At 46.5% G+C, this 14,680-nt stretch overlaps 1 pseudogene across 1 annotated transcript in view; it reads left to right on the top strand.

Annotated features, from left to right (window-relative positions):
• LOC148474079 (ficolin-1-A-like) overlaps positions 1–12,482 on the top strand; it is a 28,237-nt pseudogene extending 15,755 nt beyond the window's left edge. The window contains exons 7-8 of the transcript XR_015872925.1: positions 7,495–7,629; positions 12,140–12,482. The product of XR_015872925.1 is annotated as a ficolin-1-A-like (transcript). The remainder of the gene's footprint in view (positions 1–7,494; positions 7,630–12,139) is intronic.
• Positions 12,483–14,680: the final 2,198 nt, after the last annotated feature.

The following is a 14,680-nucleotide window of genomic DNA, read 5'->3' as shown; positions in this document are numbered from 1 at the left end:
TGGGGCATCCAGCCCAGCAAGCGTCCCCCTGCACCCTCTGTAGCCCGGCCAGCCAAGTTGCTGGTGCAACTGGGAACGCTGGTTTCTGAAGCGATCAGAGACTAAAGACACCTCTGATCGCTTCATAGGCCAAAGTTCCCAGTAATGCAGTGCGATGAGAGGAGCCTGCATCTGCTGCTGTAGTTAGTCAGATCCAGTCAGCGACACCGTCTACGCGGTCAGCTGGCGGCCGGAGTGGACTGGAGTGTGAAGAGTGGTAAGTACTGCACAGGGGAGTGGGGCCACAGTATAAGGGGCAGTACTAGGGGCATTACTGAGGGCACAGCATAAGGGGCACTACTAGGGGCATTACTGGGGGTACTGCATTAGGGGCATTACTGGGGCAAAACATAAGGGGCACTGCATAAGGGGCACTGCTTAATGGACACAACTGGGGGCACTGCATAATAGGCACTGCATCAGGGGCTTTAATACAGGGGGTACTGTAAAGTGGGACCGGGCATTACTGGGGCAAAACTGGGGCATTACTGGGGCAAAACATAAGGGGCACTGCATAATGGACACAACTGGGGGCACTGCATAATAGGCACTTCATAAGGGGCTTTAATACAGGGGGTACTGCATAAGGGGCTCTAATACAGGGGCACTACTGGGGGCACTGCATAATGGGCAATGGGGGCACTGCATAAGGGATTTTAATACAGGGGGAACTGCATAATGGGCACAACTGGGAGCACTGCATAATGGGCACTACTGGGGGCACTGCATAAGGGGCTTTAATACAGTGGGCACTGCATAATGGGCTCTAATAAAGGGGGCATTACATAATGGGCACAACTACAGGGGGCAATGCATAATGGGCACAACTACAGGGTGTACTGCATAATGGGCTCAACTACATGGGGCATTGCATAATGGGCACTGCACAGGGCTCCAACTACAGAGGGTATTGCATATAGAGCACAACTACAGGGGCACTGTATAGTAAGACCTAAGGGGGCCCCTAGGAAATTTTGCTATGGGGCCCCCATACCGCTGGTTACACCCCTGAACGGACAGGTACAGCTGTGTATCATCTGCATAGCAGTGGTATCCCAAGCCAGGACATCTGATTATTTTACCCAGTGGTAGCATGTATACTGCAAAAAGCATGGGAGATAGTATAGAACCCTGTGGGACACCACATGAAAGTGGCACTGGTGATGAGAGTTAACTCCAGAAGAACCTCTCTGTGACCTGCTGTTGAGAAATTTTTTGAACCTGATAAGGACTGTGCCATCCACTCCACAGAAGTGTAGGGAGAAAAGGAATCCATTGACAAGCAGCAGATGCCTTGAACAACATGTCTCACTGCAGTGCTATGTTCCCAGGCTTCAGGCACCAGAGTCCTATCCGATAACCAGCACAATCGGCTCTTATCTGATAACCAGCACAATCGGTTCCTATCCGATAACCAGCACAATTGGTTCCTATCCAGTAACCAGCACAATCGATTCCAATCCGATTGTCAACTCAATTGATTCCAATCATATAATCGGATCCATTTCCATCAGCTCCTATTATAACTACTCCAATTATTCTTGTCCGTAGATCTGGGGCGTAGGCCTCAGAATTCTCGGAGAGGTCCATATAGTAACAGAGTAGAGTCCAGTCTACCTGAGCTTACCTCCTGAGTCCAGTCTACCTGAGCTTACCTCCTGAGTCCAGTCTACCTGAGCTTACCTCCTGAGTCCAGTCTACCTGAGCTTACCTCCTGAGTCCAGTCTACCTGAGCATACCTCCTGAGTCCAGTCTTCCTAAGTTACCTCCTGAGTCCAGTCTTCCTAAGTTACCTCCTGAGTCCAGTCTTCATGAGTCACTTCCTGAATCCAGTCTACCTGAGCTTACCTCCTGAATCCAGTCTACTTGAGCTTACTTCCTGAATCCAGTCTACCTGAGCTTACCTCCTGAATCCAGTCTACCTGAGCTTACCTCCTGAATCCAGTCTACCTGTGCTTACCTCCTGAGTCCAGTCTACCTGTGCTTACCTCCTGAGTCCAGTCTACCTGTGCTTACCTCCTGAGTCCAGTCTACCTGTGCTTACCTCCTGAGTCCAGTCTACCTGTGCTTACCTCCTGAGTCCAGTCTACCTGTGCTTACCTCCTGAGTCCAGTCTACCTGTGCTTACCTCCTGAGTCCAGTCTACCTGTGCTTACCTCCTGAGTCCAGTCTACCTGTGCTTACCTCCTGAGTCCAGTCTACCTGAGTGTACCTCCTGAGTCCAGTCTTCATGAGTTACTTCCTGAGTCCAGTCTTCCTGGGTTACCTGCTAAGTCCAGTCTCCCTGAGCTTATCTCCTGTGACCTACCTGCCTCGGTTCATGTAACTGCACATGAGCAGAAACTACATCAGACCCGCTAGACTTCTGATCTCGGATTCCACAACTGAGCCACCAGTATCACAGTCAGGAACACAAGATACCACAGTTCTGACACTTTGGCCATATGGCCTCAGATGATGAAGTTTTGAACTCGCTGCGAGGGATACTTAAGTATGTAACTCACAGCGGGGGATAGGTTACACCAGAGCAATTCATCATTGCTTATGTGAGGGGACAACTGCTCCGAAAAGCAGCTGTCCCCATGGTTAGTATCGCAGCTACAGATGTAGCTGCATTACTTACCTTTTCCCTGGTGCCCCCAGGCTACGCATGCGTGACTCTAGGTCATGCATTCGCACAGCCGCTGGCGAGGTAGTGAGGAGGTGGCTCAGGGATCCCTCTTCGCATCCCCGGAACTCCTTCCCATTGGAAGGAGCAGGGATCCAAGAACAAGGGCCATCTGAAGATGGCACTTGCACTCGGCAGCAAATTCCAAAAACTTTCAGTTTTCAGAGGTTGCTGAATACCGGGGAGGTCCTTATGGACTCCTGATGATGAATAGTCCAGTAACCTAAATATGAGGAAACTAGCATTTCTGCATGGTTACCGGGCCATTTATCTTTTAATGAATAGTACCCTTTATCTGCAAAGAATTTTGCGAACTCATTGCATCTTGACTGGGAGAGGGATTCATCAAGCTGCAGGCAAGCTGGCAAAGCATCTCCACTGTATGGAAAAGCTGAGTTGGCCTATAGTTTGCTGCCATGATATCATTTGAAAGAAACTCTGTTGATTGTTGATTGATATTCTCCAATATGTATGATTAGTTTTAACTTATCCTCTACCTGGTTCATCTTCCTCCATCGCCTTTCAAGTGTACGACCCCTTTTATTGAGTTCACTAACACTATTGTCAAAGCAAGGGGCTTGACGGTGTGGTATGTGGGGTCGTATACGCACAGGGAGCCACTCCCCCTCCCCTGCGGTTCAGTCTTGGGTTGTGAATGACAGAATAGTTCCTTGGAGCTGCAGTTTCCACCAAAGGTGCTGCATTTCCGTCTAGCCAAGTCTCTGTAACACAGGCAAGATCTGAAGATTCAATAAGGTCAGCAATTGTAGCAGTCTTGTTTCTTATAGATCTGGCATTAGAAAGGACGGACCTGATTGGGCATACAAGAGGCCTGTAGTTTTCTTTATATTTAGTGTGGGAGATCTGGGGATGTCAGTCACAGAGCGAGAATTTACAGATCCGTTCTCCCAAGCACAGGGTGTCTGTTAGGTATCACTTCTATTTGTCTCCTATATGAAACTGGTGAGTCTAAAGGCAAGGAACTTAGATGGTTGCAGCGGATAAAAGATTTTCGGACTTGCTTCCCACGACTGCCCCGCTGCGTTTTTTTGACAATGCCAAGGGATTTAAGAATGGAGGCCTGTGCTGGATTAATAGGAACTGGCGCTCGTGGTGGGCAAAGTGAATTTATAATACAGTGGATCATCAATGAGAGAGTTAGAGCCTCATTTATCAAAGAGTTTTATCACTCACAACGAGTGATAAAACTCGTTGTGTATAATAAATGGTGCTCCAGCCCATCAGCTCCCAAATGTCATTTTTCAAACAGATGACAGCTGGGAGCTGATTGGCTGGAGCACCATTATCATACACATCAAGTTTTATCACTCGTTGTGAATAATAAAACTCGTTGATAAATGAGACCCTGAGTATGAATTGCAGTTGATGATGAGAGAACGGTGTTTTGTTTTTACTTTTTTCTCAATTCTGTGTGTGATCCAAAAAGTTATAATTGGATTCATGAACAAAGTCTAATTTAATTTGTTTATTGTCATATTGTCAATTGCTTCTCTCTTATACAAAAGGTATATTTGAGCAAGAAGTATCTAAATAAGCTCTCTTTTCTTTTCATTTGCTGATTTAAGGTGCGTACACCTAAACGAAGTTAGTAACCAAAGATTTTAGTAAATGATTTTCGTTCAGTTTTTCCCTTGAAAAAGTGAATGAAAATCGTTCACTAAAAATCGTTGGTTACTAAAATAATGAACGATTTTCAAAAACGATGAACGATTAACGATTTTTTAATCATGCATACAGTGAATGGAAATCGTTCTTCGTTTATCGTTCATTCTGCACAACATGAATGATTTTCTGAACGAAAATCGTTTGTTGGACAGTCAGAATGGACGATGAACTACAAACTACAAACATGAACACGCATGAACGATTATCGTTCATCGTTCAGCTTAAAAAGATAAAAGGTTGTACAAACGATTTAACGATAACGACGTCGTTATAGTTAAATCATTCAAAAAATCATTATGTGTGTACGCACCTTTAGAGTCACACAAATTATTCCAGAATAAAGCAGGCTTGAGGAAAGGTGTTAGAAGTAGAGATGAGCGGTTCGGATTCTGTGGAATCCGAACCGCTCCGAACATTGGGGATCCGAGTCCACCCGAACCCTGTTCGGGTGTTCACCGCCTGACTCGGATCCCCGTTCGGGGCCGAACGGCGGCCGCCTGATGTCGGATTCTCACTAGAGAATCCGACATCAGGGCTCCTATTGTGTAGAGCAGAGCGCAGTGATAGCGCTCTGCCCTACACAGACACAGACACACAGCCGCCAGCGGCAGCTGCGTGTTTGTCACAGCAGCCTATGAGAGTCACACAGACTCTCATTGGCTGCTGTACGGAGGGAGCCGGCTGGAGCTCACACATGAGCTCCGTCTTCCGGCTCCCTCCCCAGCGTGTGACAGCAGAGTGGACGGCGCGGGAGCGGGGAATCAGGTAAGTTTTTTTTTTTACTTGTCAAAGGTCCGGGGGCGCTACTGGGGGGGTCTGCTACTGGGGGGGCTATACTACTGGGGGGGTCTGCTACTGGGGGGACTATACTACTGGGGGGGTCTGCTACTGGGGGTCCATACTATTGAGGGGCCTGCTACTGGGGGGGGCAATATTACTGGGGGGGTCTGCTACTGGAGGGGGTCTGGTACTGGGCGTCCATACTACTGAGGGGCCTGCTACTGGGAGGGGCTATACTACTGGGGGGGTTTGCTACTGGGGGGGTCTGCTACTGGGGGGGCCATACTACTGAGGGGCCTGCTACTGGGGGAGCCATACTACTGGGGGGGCTTACTACTACTGGGGGGGGCATACTACTGGGGGGGCTTACTACTACTGGGGGGGCCATACTACAGGGGGGCCATACTACAGGGGGGCTACTACTGGGGCAGCCTACTACTGAGGGGGGCCTGCTACTGGGGGCAGCCTACTACTGGGGGGGGCATACTACTGGGGGGGCATACTACTGGGGGGCCATACTACTGGGGGGCCATACTACTGGGGGGGCTGCTAATGGGGGGCATACTACTGGGGGGGCCTGCTAAAGGGGGGCATACTACTGGGTGGCATGCTAATGGGGGGCATACTACTGGGGGGGCCTGCTAATGGGGGGCATACTACTGGGGGGCATTCTACTGGGGGCACTGCATAGGGGACCCTACTACTAAGGGGACTGCATAGGGGGCACCACTGCTGGGGGCATTGTGTAAAGAACACCGCTACTGTGGGCATTGTGTAAAAGGGGCACTACTGTGGGCATTGTGTAAAAGGGTCACTACTGTGGGCATTGTGTAAAAGGGGCACTACTGTGTGTCATAACATAAATAAGAGACACTACTTTATGGTGTAATGTGAATCAGGCCCTACGTGCGGTGTAATGTGAATAAGATTGTGCACTGTGACTCCTTGGGCCGTAGCCCACTATGTAAACAAGTACTGTGACTCTGCTGGCCGTACCCCACTGGGTGGGTGCACTACTTTTCATTTCTGCCACTGCTGTGTGGCAATGTGTCATAGATGTACTTTATACTGTGGTGTCTATGTCGTTGTGCCGCTGCTCTGTCGCTTAGGAACCAGTCAGCTTACTGCAACCTTTGGCAAATAATGTTGAAAACAATATTATGAGCTGTGATATGGTCTAAATTGACTGGAAATTAATGTTATTGAGGTTAATAATACTCTAGGAAGAAAAAAAAGACCAATTTATGTGATTTTAGCTTTTTTTGTCAATTTTTGTAAAAAAATCCAAATCCAAATCCAAAGCCAGTCACCGCAGTTTGGCAAATCCAAAGCCGGACGACGAATTAGAACCAAATCCAAATCCAAATCCGGCAAAAATGGTCCGGCGCACATCCCTAGTTAGAAGCCATTTCTATTGTATAGGTATGGATATACAGGTATTTAGTGTAATATTATATCCCTTTTATAACACTTGTTATGGGAGAGCTTTAGTTTTTGATGTAAGTCAACTGCAGCCCTCACAAATGCATTTTGTTATACTGCACATGTGCAATAAAATGAAATGTAATTTTGAGCTTAGTCTGACTTGCTGGGTACACACTAACAGATATATTGGGCGATCAATTGTTCGGCCAATATATCTGGTGCCCATCGGACAGTGTGTACCAGCTATATGTATGTGAATGACGTCGTTCACAGACATATCGGGTCGTCTCTGCTGCAGAGCCGATGGCAGATATATCTGCAGATATATCCCAACCGCCTGTACGAATGCATCAGAGACCGCGGGGAATGGGTGGAACACAAATGCACGCTGCCTCTCCTCCCAACTGATTACTTCCTCCCCCTCCCGCCTCCAAGATTTTGCCCGTGCTGCTCCCTAATTCTGGAACTCTCTCCCTCTCCCTATCAGACTCTCCACCTCTTTGTATCCACCTCTATACATATATTCAACAGAGTGATACTCCTGCATCTCTGCAAAGCCCGATTCTTACAGGGTTAATGTCCAATTTGGCCACATACATTATTGAACAAAGTAGACAAGACTTGAGTGAGAACTTCGTGGACAACTGGGGCCCATTAGCGCAACTGAAAGCTGACCAACTACACCAGTTCTTAGTGGTCATCTTCTGGTCCCATTTATAGCCAAGTCAAATAATGATCAACTCGATTGTATTACCATAGGGAAATGCTGTCACTTTGATACTGGGAAATCCCCTGGTACTGGCTATGATGTCATCATGTGTGTGGCTTAGCATAAATTGCTTCCCGATCTCATTTCTCATTGCTGATCCGTGAATCTTCTCTGTTGTCATTATCAGGAACGTTCCAGTTACGCATCGATCTCACCGATTTTGCAGACAGCCAAATTTATGCCTTGTACAGCAATTTCTACATTGCAGGGGAGAAACAGAACTACGCAATGACTGGTATCGACTATGTGAAAGGAAATTCAGGTATTACTGTGCAATCCTCCCAATAAGGCAAGACAAAGATGGGGGAAAGTTTGCAAATGTACCTAATGTACCCAAATTCCCCCTGTACCTAAAACATGACTTTTAACTGTAAACCCAGTACATTTTGTCCAGCAAATTGGGGACTGATGCAGATCATACATGTATCTTCTTTGTAAACATGCCATTGTGGCAACAGGGCCGTAGCTAGGGTAGTGCGGCCGGTGCCATCGCACAGGGCACCACGCTGTTTGGGCCTGTCAAATTTCTGTTTATTAACATTCTTGCTTGTAGCTTCCTCTTATTTCATCCCCAGCATCTCCTGACCTCCCCTATCTCTTCCCTGGCCCTTCCCCATGAAGCCATGGCCCTTCTTTGGGTGCATTATGTCCCTTTGAAAAATGAGGGGGGCGCCAATGCTCTTTCTGGCACAGGGCACCAAAAAGTCTAGTTACGGCTCTGAGTGGCAACATCTGTTTGGTGCAATCTAATATGGCCTTGGTCCTTACAATATGTGGTCCCCAATGACACTGTACCTATGTGCTTGTGGTGAGCGCATTTAAAGGACGACTTCATACATTCTGGACCCAGAAGAGGAAGGAGGCTCCATCGGGCTAGGTTGTGAAGGACAGTTATGGTGGATGTCAGATGACTGTTCTAAGTTTTCTATAGGGTCTGGTTCATGGCTCATGTTTCATGTCTCAGCCTTCTGCCGTCTCTCCTCTTTAGAATCAATGGCTGCATCGTCATTGGGGGCTGGTGATGCTTCTGCCTTCCGTAGCTGCACACACTCTCCCTATTACCTTACATATCAAATGTTCCCCATTAGAGTGCAAGCTCATCTTTACCTTGTGTTTCATGGCATATGTAATTAGTTTATATTAGTATCTAATGTTTGTACAGTGCTGCATAATATGACAGCATTTTACAAATACAACATAGTAATAGTAATGGAAGCTATGGAGATTGTACTGGGTAAGTCACTAAAAAGCCAGGGTGACCCACACGTCACCAGATGGACAGACTAGATCAAGGCAGATGTACAAGGGGAAATGTTGCACAGGTACTAAGCTTTGTGCTGGGGCTGCAAACCTGAAGAAACTAAACAGGGGTAAATAATGTGTTATTGGGGATTACGGTGGTCAGAATGCTGGCGCAGGAATCCCAACACCTGTCAGAATCCCGGTGCTGGCATCCCGAACCGCCAGAAACTCAAATTAGTTTTAGGGTTAGTCACTAGTGGGAGGGTTAGGCCCTAAGGGGGAGGGATAATTTTTACGGTGCAGGGGGGGAGGTTAGGTTTAGGCATTAGGGGGGAGATTAGGTTCAGGCACCGGTGGAGAGAGGGTTAGGGTAGGGAGAGGGGGAGGGTTAGGATACCTACCAACAGGCGTCGGTATCCTAACCCTGTCAGGACGCCGGCATTGGGATCCAGAGCGCTGGCATCCTGTGGGAACAGGCTCTGCAATATTATTGTGTGCTACAGTAGACTACAGGACCAAACCCTTTGTACAAGTCACCAAATCTTGTAAAACATATGTACAATAAGGGCATGCGTGCCTGCCGGTATTAGATCCAGCCAGCGACAAGCAGCGGATGACAACGCGGGAGCGCTGGCCAGGTAAGCAATGCACAGGGGAGGGGCACCAGTACTGAGGGCACAACATAAGGGGCATTACTAGGGGCATTAGTGGGGAACAGCATAAAGGGCACTACTGGGGGCACTGCATAAAGGGCACAACTGAGGGCACTGCATAAAGGGCACTACTGGGGGCACTGCATAAAGGGCACAACTGGTGGCACTGCATAAAGGGCTCTATGGGGCACTGCATAAAAGGCACTACTGAGGGCACTGCATAAAGGGCACTACTGAGGGCACTGCATAAAGGGCACTACAGGGGCACTGTATAAGGGGCACTACTGGGGGCACTGCATAAGAGGCTCTAATACAGGGGGCATTGTATAATGGGCACAACTGCAGGGGAAGTGTATAATGGGCACACCTACTGGGGGCATTGCATAAAGGGCACTACTACTAGGGGCATTGAATAAGGGGCACTACTACATTGGGCATTGCATATTGGGCACTACTACAGTGGTCATTGTGTAAGGGGCACTACTATGGGCATTGTATAAGGGGCTTTGCCAGGACAGACCCCCACGTCCCTTGCTGTGAGGTCACTCCCCCTTTTTTTGCATACCACGCCCCCATTTTTTGCTTGGTAGATCAGGAAAGGTTTTAGGTTTTAAAAGTAGATCACCAAGTCCAAAAGTCTGGCCACCCCTGATGTAGAGGTTTCATTAAACACAAATCCCACTCTCCTTATATCAGTGGCAAACACAGGATTCCTAGATTGGGTTTTCAAATGCCTGATTTTAGAGTGAGCATGGCCAGTCAATGAAGAGGGCATAATTAGAACTTAACCAGCGTCATACAAAGGGTATTGTGTGTCATATTTCCAGCATATACAGGACCAGCAATCAGTAAGCCATTTAAAGCAGTAGGGCCATCCTGTCTGAGCTGAATGTATTTATTTCAGATGTGGGCACCATTCCAAATCATTAGAGCAGATATATTGGCCGATCAATTGATCGGCCAATATATCGGGTGCCCATCGGCCAGTGTGTACCAGCGATATGTCTGTGAACAATGTCATTCACAGACATATTGCATCGGCTGTGCTGCACAGACGATGGCAGACTGATCGCCCGTACACTTGCAGCAGAGGCCACGGGGAGGGACACGCCCCCAGGCCAGAAACAGATGATGGTCGTTCAGTGTGTATGAACGAACATCATCTGCAGATATATGTGTACCAGCTTAGATTGTCTGTTGCCAGCTCCTGTTGTATCTATTTGTTTGGAATATAATCTAACTGTATTATTACTTTTGTTATTAAGCATCTTAAGTATTATGATGTAAATGGGCTTAACCAGCCGTATTCAATTTGAGCGGACGTGTGATACTTTTCCGCCTCCCAGGCTTTTCGTCTACATTGCGTGTTTTGCAGGTGGAAAAGTATCGCGCGTGCCTGCATATCCCCGTATTCAAATTGAAAGTACGCAAAAACAGGACCCGGCGAAACTTAAACAAGTGGAAAGTTATGTCAGATTTGGGGAAATCAGCCTGACACCCCCAAAAGATGCTCTAACATGGGGGTTCCCTATGGTAACCTCCGATTTGGCTTGCAGAAGGTATTTGGTGTTTTTATACAGGCTCAATAGCTGCAAAATAGCGTTTTTGTATAAGTGATGTAGAATAGTATTCAGGAGGTTTTTTTGCAGAAAATAAGTTATCTCAGGAAATTTGGGGTACTTGAAAATGGGGGTCAGCATATTTAAAAGTTGGTAAAGTTAAGTTTAAAAAATTGTAAAAAATCCATCTGCCGCATTCACCTGCAATCCAAAACACACTTGGGGCATACTTGGGGACCCCCCTGGATTCTAGTTCGCTAGTTTTTAACTTTGTCCCCCAACATATTTCTTTTCACCCATAATTGAAAGTGATTTTCTTTTGGTGTTCTTAAGTTTTTTGTATTTTTTTAAATTGACGCAGTTTACCTTTGGGCGACTGAAGGCTGCACAGGGGTTACCGACACGTTGCACCCCAAAACCCCAACTCTGCACTTATTTCCGCCTGCTATTCATAGGCGAAACTTTTCCACCTATTACATTGCATTGACTTTCCGCTTAGCCGGAAAGTCTTTCAAATTGAATACGGCGATACTTTTCTGCCTGGCGAAATGACGTCATCGGCGAAACTTTTTCGCCGATTCCAGCTTTTCGCCTCAATTTGAATACGGGCCAGGGATGTAACCTTGTCTTGAGTGATGTCAGATGTTTTTGTCTCAGTCATTTAGTTATTTCAAATGTAGATACTTAGGTATACTGTTTGTTCATTAGTTGTTCCTCATAAAAGACTGTGTATATAAATCTGGTCATGTAACATCTAATGCATTACATTTCTACATGTATCTCTGTCCTGACTGCTGCAAAGTATTTGATACAAGTATTTGATACTTGTATCAACTTTTCAAAGCTCCTCTTATTTCTTTGTTTCTGAGACCAAGCACAATGTCGTTGTTACGTTACTTACAATTATGTGCAACAGTGCAAACCATTTTTGCACATCATTTTTAATGTAACATGAAACACTGATTAATTACATCTAATGATCTTGCTATGATGACAGGGGCACACACAGACGCAGGCCTCTGTGTATCAGTGATACTAACGTTGTGAAGCGCGAAACCTTATTGGCCAGGGACTAGTAGTATCCTAAACTTCTATAGTACTCAACAAAGTTTTCAGTACCTAGATTAAGGATCCCCTTACTGAGCTGCAACATTACTATATGCTGGAGACTGCAGCAGCCAAAAATATATATATAATTAGTAGTACAAAATGTATTTATCGTTCTTTATCTGGATGTCCAGGCAGTTGATTAGGGGGGTACTTTATACTCTGTTTGATCAGCAATTTGGAATGTCATTATGTCTCCTGTCTGTTCCAGGTGACTCACTTACACTGCACAAAAATTCCCAATTTTCCACCAAAGACCGAGACAATGATGAATCCACAAGTAGCTGTGCCGAATCGTTCAAAGGAGGGTGGTGGTATAAATCCTGTTATTGGTCTAACCTGAATGGCCTCTACTGGAAGGGCGGCAATCACGACTTCCTACTCGGTGGAATTAACTGGAACGCCGGCCAAGGGTATAATTACTCCTACAAAGTTTCAGAAATGAAAATTCGACCACAATTCTGAGAAAAGTTTCAAAAGCGAAACTGTAGATAAGGGGTGAAACTTATCCTACGAATTCGATATAAGAGAACCCCACGCCATAATATACGGTATAAAAGGAAATGTTATTGTATTTTGCATTATTAAAATACATTTATGCTTATTATTAATTGTCAGTTGAATTTGTCCTCATTGTAATATTTAACCAGTGAATTAATTAAAGCTCTAACAACCGCAGCAATGTAACTTGGTCTGTTATGCACTTTCGCGGCCCTCTATCATATAAAGTGTAACACAAAGTATTAGTAATATATTGATCTCTTCATAAACAATTTTCAAGAAAGTCTACTCATGGTGGCTCCCTGCACTATAAGAAGAGCTAATTCCACTTGTATATAAAGTAAGGTAAAGCAGTAAACACCGGTACTCCTAAACCAAATTCATGTGAATACAGGATGATACAGATATGCAGAGTCCGCACTCTAAAGATCCAATAGAAGAACAGGAAAACTTATGGTAACAAGTATATATCATAATATTTGCCTAATTAAAAACAAATGAAATATTGCACACAGAGGCATATTCAATTAACCGCGGGGTTCACCCCACAATGAATTATCGCGATGCGTGGGAAAAAGTTATTTAATTAAATAGCCTTTTCCCTATGCAGTAAATCGGGGATTAACATGCGCTAACACATTGATTCCGTGTAGAATTCTAAATCAATGGGTTTTCCCTGCTGATTGAATATGCCTACCACGGCTAGTTGAATATGCCCCTTAGAGCAGGGGCACCTTAAGAGAGGAGGGGGCCCGTGTGCATTCCCCGTGTGGGTCCCCCTCCCCTCTCCGACTAATGCGGCTGACCGGCCACCGCAGTATCAGTAGCCTCTGGGCTCTAGAGTGTGCCTAGAGTCTACTACGCATGCGGAGAATGCCGGAAAAATGGCCGTGGCATCCATTTTCCGGTGTTCTGTGCAGCGCTGACACCCGATGCGGGACCAAGGACAGGTGAGTTTTAGATAATATGGGTGCAGAGAGTCCTGTGCGGGACCCCTGGACCCGGGGGCCCATGTTCACTGCACACCCTGCACCCATTATAGATACGCCCCTGCCTTAGAGGTGATTTCCTCTATACAACATCACCGAGACTTCAGAGCAAGAAAAAATATATATAAGTAATTTTAACAGCAATTGTATTCTGAAGTCTGCCCACAAGATGGCAATAAATAGCAACCATGATCAAAAGGTTAATAGATGTTAAACATAAGTGTGAAGCTGGGTACACACCACACGACTGTGATAGAGAAAGTTGTAGTAGATAGATGCAGTGGGTCGGGAGCAGGAGCGTATCTATGATGGGCGAAGGGTGTGCGGGGCACACAGTCCCATGGGTCCTGGGGGGGCTTGCACCACACACCCTGCACCCATAAAACTTACCTCTGCGGAGTCCCACATTGACTCCGGTGTCTGCGCCTTTAAAAACGCCTGGAAAATGGCCGTCACACCCATTTTCCTGTCGTTTGCACATGCGCAGTACAGGGAAAATGGCCGACGCTGCCATTTTCCCGGTGACCTGTGTATGCGCTATAGACTCTGGGCACACTCTAGTGCCCAGAGTCTATAAGTGCGGCGCTGGACACGCACCGCTCAGTGCGCAGCCGGCCGACGGACAGAGAGGAGGGGGCCCGTGTCGGAGACTGCACACGGGCCCCCTCCTCTCTAGAAATGCCCCTGGTCGGGAGGGTGACTGCAGGCAGCATTGTCACTGTGTAAGTCAGACGCACACTACAAACTGCAAACAGGCTACTGTGTGTGGCGCTCCAAATAGGCTCCTACTTATTAAAAGTGAACCTGCACATTTATTTTTCACAAAGAAATCACTGCAGTATACAGCACTTTGGGGGAGATGTACTAAGCTCTGAAGAGTGAAAAAGTGGAGAGTGATAAATGACCAACCACTCAGCTCCCAACTGTCATGCCACAGGTTGTGTTTGGAAAATGACGTTTTTACAGGCGCAGACACCGGAGCCGACGTGTATGATGAGACACATGTCTCTTGTGTATGAGGGCAAAGACAGTGTTAGATTTCAAAATTATTTGTAAAAAAAATAATACAGTGCTGTATTTGATTGGGGATACGTTCAATATCCTGACATTTATCGGAATACAAGCGCAGGTATCCCAACATGACCCTCTCCAGGAAGGACACAATGCTCTGGTCCTGGACTTCCCTGGTAATTTATGATTGGTGGAGGCTCCAGAGGCGGGGCTGCAGTACAGTCCAAAATTCAAATAGGGGAGTCACACCA

The sequence above is a fragment of the Taudactylus pleione genome, unplaced genomic scaffold (genome assembly GCF_031769625.1).
Source record: "Taudactylus pleione unplaced genomic scaffold, aTauple2 ptg000897l, whole genome shotgun sequence".
Lineage (NCBI taxonomy): Eukaryota > Metazoa > Chordata > Amphibia > Anura > Myobatrachidae > Taudactylus > Taudactylus pleione.
Note: the sequence above shows the minus strand (reverse complement) of the source record. Positions and strands in the feature narration are given on the sequence as shown.